We start from the raw sequence: 6,824 nt of genomic DNA on the forward strand, positions 1-6,824 counted from the left end.
GGCCAGGGCCTACAACTATTATGAACTAAAAACGGAAATAGAAATAAGAAATAAGAAATAGGATACAAATATAGGTGTAATGAACCGACAGCCAACATAAACTTGGTAATGGGAGGTATTCTTAGTAGGAAGTCATTTAAACAATTTAGTGTCTCCCCTGTGTAGCTACGGAAGCGCACACGGCCGGTGGGACTGGAGCCTAGAAAGGAAAGTTATTTACTCACATAACCCACGGAGTGTGCATCAGATAGGATGGCAGTCCAAAGAATCGAGCCAAGGAAAGTCCTGACGGACGTATGGTTGGCAAAATTCTGTCCGCACTAGATGGTAATAACAGACCTAGAGACAGGTAGAAGGGTGCCGGAGGCCTCTAGCAGTGAGGGATATGCGGGTTCAGGATCAGGGAGAGTCCGTAGCTTGCTGTAGTAGGATTTTATATCTGTTGTAGCCCTGGCCGCGCGGGAGCTCTTCTCGACTGCTACCACTACATCAGGCGCCGGAACCGGAAGTCCAGGGTGAGTGATTTTTAATCACCTCATAGTTCTCCTTCAATGATTGGGTTTACATATACTTTTAATCAAGATGTATTTGAGTTAATAAGATGTATTTACACCAGTACATTTTATTGGTTAATTGTTTTGCTCGTGAGCTTAAAAAAAAAAACACTGACCCTGAAGCTTAATTTTATCTTAGGAAGTTGATTACAAGAAACATGTCAAAGACTTACAGAGGGAGTGGATTTAACAGGCTCAAACTTTAAAGATTTCCATCAAGTAGCCTGTAACTTAAATAGCACGAGGTAAGATGTAAATTCCTAGATACGGCACTATAAACAAATGTTAGTAGATCAGTAAAAACACTGACCGCTGGGATGTAGGATTTTTCCATTTCACTCAACAGAAAGTAAAAATTATTGCACTCATTCTTTTATGTTTAATCTTTTACAGGATCAAAGCTTTTGAAGAATGAACATAGTAAACATTGTATTTGCTTTGCATCCAAAATCTACATTTATAGTATATTTAAAGTGTTGTTAACCCTTTAATGACCGAGGCCTCTTTTCTTCCCCGTTTTTTGCACCCATGTTGTAATCCACATTTTAAGCCTGAAAATTACTTCAAACCCCCAAACATTATCAGGGTTATTCATAAAAAGGGTGAAGAGTTTGGGGAAGGCAGGAGAAGTGAACAATCTAGGACAACACAGCTGATTTAGAAAATTCCTCCAATTCAGCTCACTTTCCAGTTCAGCTATGTTGTCCTAGATTGTTCACTTCTCCTACCTTCTTCAAACTCTTCATCCTTAGGTGAATAACCCTGTATATATTTTCTGAAAGCCAAGACCCTATAGAATAAAATGGTGGCAGTTGCAAATGTTTATGTTGCACGATATTAACGCAACTTATTATTAAACCCCCAAATTTTGTGAAAAATGCACTTATGTTAAATTGAATGCCCCAAAACACAATATAAAGCCCTTTTTTTTAAAATATGAAATATTATGTTACAATGAATAAATAGATACCCAACATGCCCAGGTTAGTCCACAGACAATGCTTTAAAAGCCTCTACAGGTCATCAATTTTGAGATACGTATAAATATTGGCCCTAGAATTACTCTGGGGTGCGTGGCAATACCCAATATGTGTAGCGCGGTCATCGTTTTCATACGTAGGTGCACCCGACACTCTTTTACATGAAGACGTGCGCTCTTGTGGGGGCGGGGGACTTTAAAAACAAATGTATACATGTATTTTTACATTCACTTCATTTGATATTATTTTTAAAAACTGTTATTTTTTTTATTTTTTACCCTAATTGCTATCACATAGTGGGACTTACAACCCCCCATTGTAAAAAGCATTTTGGTGGTGACAGGTCATCTTTAAGGTGATACTGGGGGTCCAAAAGACCCCCAGTGTCACCTATACACTCTAAATAAGCTTCAATAGCATATTGCTGGATTTCAGGAGCCCAGCAATGACAGCTATGGTATTGCAAGTGATGCAATATGCATCGCTCCTGGTCGCATAGAAAGGGGAGAAGATCGGTGAACAGACGTTCCCCGCTCTTCTCCCCAGCTTCCCGATGACACCCGAGATGCGGGCAATGGAGGAGGGGGGGGGGTTTAGCGAAGCCCGGGGAAACACGGCGGGGTAATTTATTTTACCAGCCCGTAGAAGGGATCTGGTGACAGCTGAGTCACCAGATCCCTGTTTAAATGGGCCTGCTGCCAGTGATGTGCTATGTATGCCACTGGTCGTGGAGGGGGGTTAAAGTCAAAATGTTTTTAAGCTATTTCAAATGCTGCTAAAATCACTTACAATGGATGTTGCTCCTTGATTTTTAAAAGTTTTAGCTTCCTGCAGAATCAGCTGGTCCCCTGAGCACTGGCCCTGATATCCTGTTTTGGGGTGGCTCCTTTCCCTTGTAGGGTCTATGGAGCCACCCCTGTGTGTGCTGATAAGCAGTTCCCACAAACACACAGACACAGCAAGGCAATTCTCTCCCCTGCTCCTCACTTCACCCTCCTCCCTTCTCCAAGTTAGTAGATGGACAACTGCTGGAGTCTGCTCTGTCCCTTGTGATCTTGTACTGGACAAGAAGTTCAAGGAAGTGAAGTTGAGAGAGTTGGAGCTGTTCTGAAACATGATGACTGTAAGTGCTTGGGGGGGGTGTAAAGAAATACTTTCCTGGGCAATGTATATTTGTTTGATTCAGGGATTCGTTTGAGAGTTTAATACTACTTTAAACCCAAACATTTTTTGTTTCCTTTTAGACCATGTCTACTTAGGTAACACATGCAGCCAAAAGTGTGCTCAGGTCAGTGGAGCTTTCTCATTATTCAGTGTTGGGTGAATGATGGAAAATTAAAGCTCCATAGCTCTGGACTGGTATGAAAGATCTAGGGAGGTTTCCCATAATTTCCTGTCCAGTAGACACAACAGAAAATGAGAATACATCTTTCTAAAGTGAGGGAAATGGAGTCCCCATTAGTAGAAGATTTCTCCTTACCGCCTGTTCTGATGAGAACTCTAAAATGTTGGCATTCCCATCTCTTTCTGTACAGGAGACATTGGTCACCAGGACAAATAGAGAGGCTGAATCTATAAAGAGCTACAGGTTCCCTTTACTGCAGTACATCCATCCACCCCAGTAGTATGCTTGTACTCTTAATCGGGTGATGGAGCTGTTAGAACATGACCATGGAGCTGTCAGCCTGCTTTACATAGGCCAGGGGTTGGAAAACTCAGGCTTCCCAGCTGCGATGAAACTACAAACCCCTTCAGGCGTCTGCCTCTGGTAGTCATTACTGTGGCTGTCAGACTCTTGCCATACCTCATGGGATTTGTAGTTGCACCATAGCTGGAGGCCTGGAGTCTTCCTAAGCCCGAGTAATAGACAGCCTAGTAAGACACCTTCACTTCCCAAAAACTTAAAGAATGAAAAGAGTGGAGAATTGAAGTCCCTTGCCCTGCACTTCTGCAATTATTTCAGATGAAGTTAGATATTTGATGCTCATTCATCAGACCCAAGAGCAAAGTGAAATATCAAGAATTCACCTTTCAATATGATAATGATATTATACTCATTTTTGATTGTCTGCTGTAAGTTTCAGTATCTACATATAATTAGATCACTTATAATGAAATAAGCTGTTTTCATATTCTTAGAAAAAAATTGTAGCTGATGAGTGCTCACTGCTAGCAGAGCTGGATTAACACTAGGGATGCACGATACCGTTTTTTCGGTATCGAGTATGAGTACCGATATTTTGCTTTCGGTACTCGGCGATACCGAGTACTGATACCAGTGCTTCCGGTTGAATGGAGTCGACTTTCTGACAATCAGGAAGCCAGGCAGCGGTTAATGACACGCTGCCTGGCTTCCTGATTTCCCTGGAAGCTGGCTTCATGTTTGGCTGACTCGATGCTGATTGGCTGGGAAACCGGCTTCCCGGGCAATCAAGAAGCTGGGTCGGCTTCTCAGCCAATCAGCATGGAGCCAGCTGTTCAGCCGGCTCAATGATGATTGGCCGGGAAGTCGGCTTTTCAGCCAATCAGCATCTAGCCAGTTTCCCGGCCATTCAGGAATGCGGGTCATTACTCGCCGCCCAACTTCCTGTTCCCTCGCAGCACTGCCGGTCAGAGGAAATCTCCCTCTGATCGGAAATTCCAGTATCGGGAAAGGTATCGGAGCATTTGGATGAGTATGAGTACTCTCCCAAATACTCGGTATCTGCACTGATACCGGTACTAGTATCGGTATCGGTGCATCACAAGATTAAACAATAAAGTGTTAACACCTATTGCACTGTTGTAGTATACGAACAGACCGCACTATCCAGAGAATTCCAATACTTCACACTTTATTGAAATTCACAGCAAATCCAGTGTAACAGTGGATAACAGTGTATAAAGCAGCAAACACCAGCACCGCAAACCCCCAACCAGCTACCTGTTGCACTGCCTTACAAAAACAACTTATTTATGACAGAAGAAGATTTTGATACTATTGCAATACAAGTACAGCCGGGATTATATTTGTTTCAATAAATACCATACTCAATAATGGCACATTGGCTGATTCTGTTTGCGGATAAAATCAGTGATGTTTTGGAAATCTGATTAAAATAAAATCTTACGCGCCCTGAACAAAATTAGAATAAACACAATTTTAGCTCTCCGTTTACTCAGCTCACGTCCTGCTAAATGAAAAAAAAATTGATTAAATTGCTATTATTTAAATAGCTTTGTGCTTTAACAGACTGAAGTTGTGCCATTTCCCCAAAGTGTTTCCTGAAATAAATTACAACTCTAAAACTTTTCTTGTAACTGTTATAAAGTAAACTGTGTTGCAGATCTCCTTCCACAATGCTGAGTCAATACAATTAAAAGGCTATACACCAAAGGGAATTTATTAAAACTGGAGCAGAGAAAAACTGGAGCAGCTGTGCAGAGGGCAACCAATCAGCTTCGCTCTTTCATTTTAAAATCTTAACTGAACAAGCTGAAGAGAGAAGCTGATTGGTCGCCATGCACAGCTGCTCCAGATTTTCTCTGCTCCAGTTTTGATAAATTCCCCCTATTGTGTCTGCTTCTTCTTTTCTTTTTCTTTTTTTAACTTGTACTACGTAACACTCTATAAATGTACGCAATATGCTTATATGCTATATAACTGCATAGATTTTAACCCTTTTGCTGTCATAACTTTTTTTAATTTTCATACACATGCTAAAATAGAATTTTTTCACTTATTATTTTACATAAACTTTTATATTTTCTGAAAGCAGAGGACCCAGAGAATAAAATGATGGTAGTTGCAATTATTTATATAACATGATATTACAACAATTGTTTATCAAGTTTGGTTTTTCAGTAAAAGAAACAAAAAAAAACCTCAAGTTAATTTTAGTGTATACAAACTGTAATAAATTCTGTAATATATGAAAGTTGAGACTATAGATACCAAATATGTCAAGACTTAAAATTGCATGCGGCTGCAAAAGTGACAAACTACAAAACCCAAAAAATGATGCTTAAGAACATTTACAGGTCATCAATTTAGAGTTAAAAGAGAACCATGGGGGTAAATGTTTTTCCCCATAGTTCTTTAGTTCTTTTAAGGGCCATGGGAGGACATATACTAGCCTCCTCCTGTGACCCAAAGCTCAGTATATTGCGAGCTACAGCTTGCGGTATACTGAGACCGCCGCAGCCGGGACACTTTCCGACAATACTGTTGAGATCCACCCAGCTGCGTGAATGACAGCTGGCCCTGCATTTCTAGAGGCAGAGCCAGCTGTACCCGCCCCCTCCCTTGTCCGTTCCTTGAGTCAGCGCTGGAGGATCGGAGCGGTGGTGAATCCCTGCGGGGGGGGGGTGACTGACAGTCACCGCTCTCTGCAGGGAGATGATCGAAAAGTGAGCGACGGTATGCATTCGCTCACTTCCCGATCTATTGAGCCGACATGTGACAGTTTCATTGTCCCAAGTCAGCGCGAACTATGAGGATGAGCACGAACTAACGGCCTGAGAATGATTCCTCCTGGTATGGATTGCACATATCTTTGTTTGCATACCTGTGTTTTCCGTATGCATACAGTACTTTTGTGTTGATATGTGCATACATGTGGGAGCAAAGGTGCTTTAAACCCTTCATGACTGAGCTAGTTTCTGTTCATAAATGACTGACATACTTTTTACATGTTTGCTGTGTGATTCTTCCAGAGCAGTAATATACTTCTTTTTGAAGTTTATTTCAAGCAGTCACTATGACTGCTTGATAAATTAACTTTTTTAATTTTTGGTTATTATTAGGCTGCTCCAAACATAGGAACAGCTAATAATAACATTAAAGACTGATCCTGACAGCATGTCAGATTCAGATCTCACTAAAGGTCTTTGATCCTGCCCAGACGATCAGAAGTGATACATTTCAGGCACAGAGATACATTGTAGCATTGTGCCTGAAATGTATCATAAACATCGACTATCGAGCTGTCAAAACGAATAGCAGAGAGGTGACTCACTCTGCTACCTCTCTGCTATTTTCAGCTCTCAAATACGGGATTGCCATTTAGCGCTATCAATAATTCACAGATGTAACTGAGTTCGGTTACTTCTCCTCACAGGCATTTTATGATATGAGGGTTCCTGAATGGGACAGCACTGTAATATGTCCTCCTTAGCCCACATTCGTTACAAATTAAAAAAAATAAAATTTCTTATGCAAAAGATTTTTTGGGACATATGCAACCTTTGGCACAAGTTTCTGTATATATTTATCTATCTATATTTATCTTGTTTTATTGTTTATATAAAA

This window comes from Nanorana parkeri, unplaced genomic scaffold, assembly GCF_000935625.1.
Source record: "Nanorana parkeri isolate BGI_ZX_2015 unplaced genomic scaffold, ASM93562v1 scaffold324, whole genome shotgun sequence".
In the NCBI taxonomy this organism is placed as follows: domain Eukaryota; kingdom Metazoa; phylum Chordata; class Amphibia; order Anura; family Dicroglossidae; genus Nanorana; species Nanorana parkeri.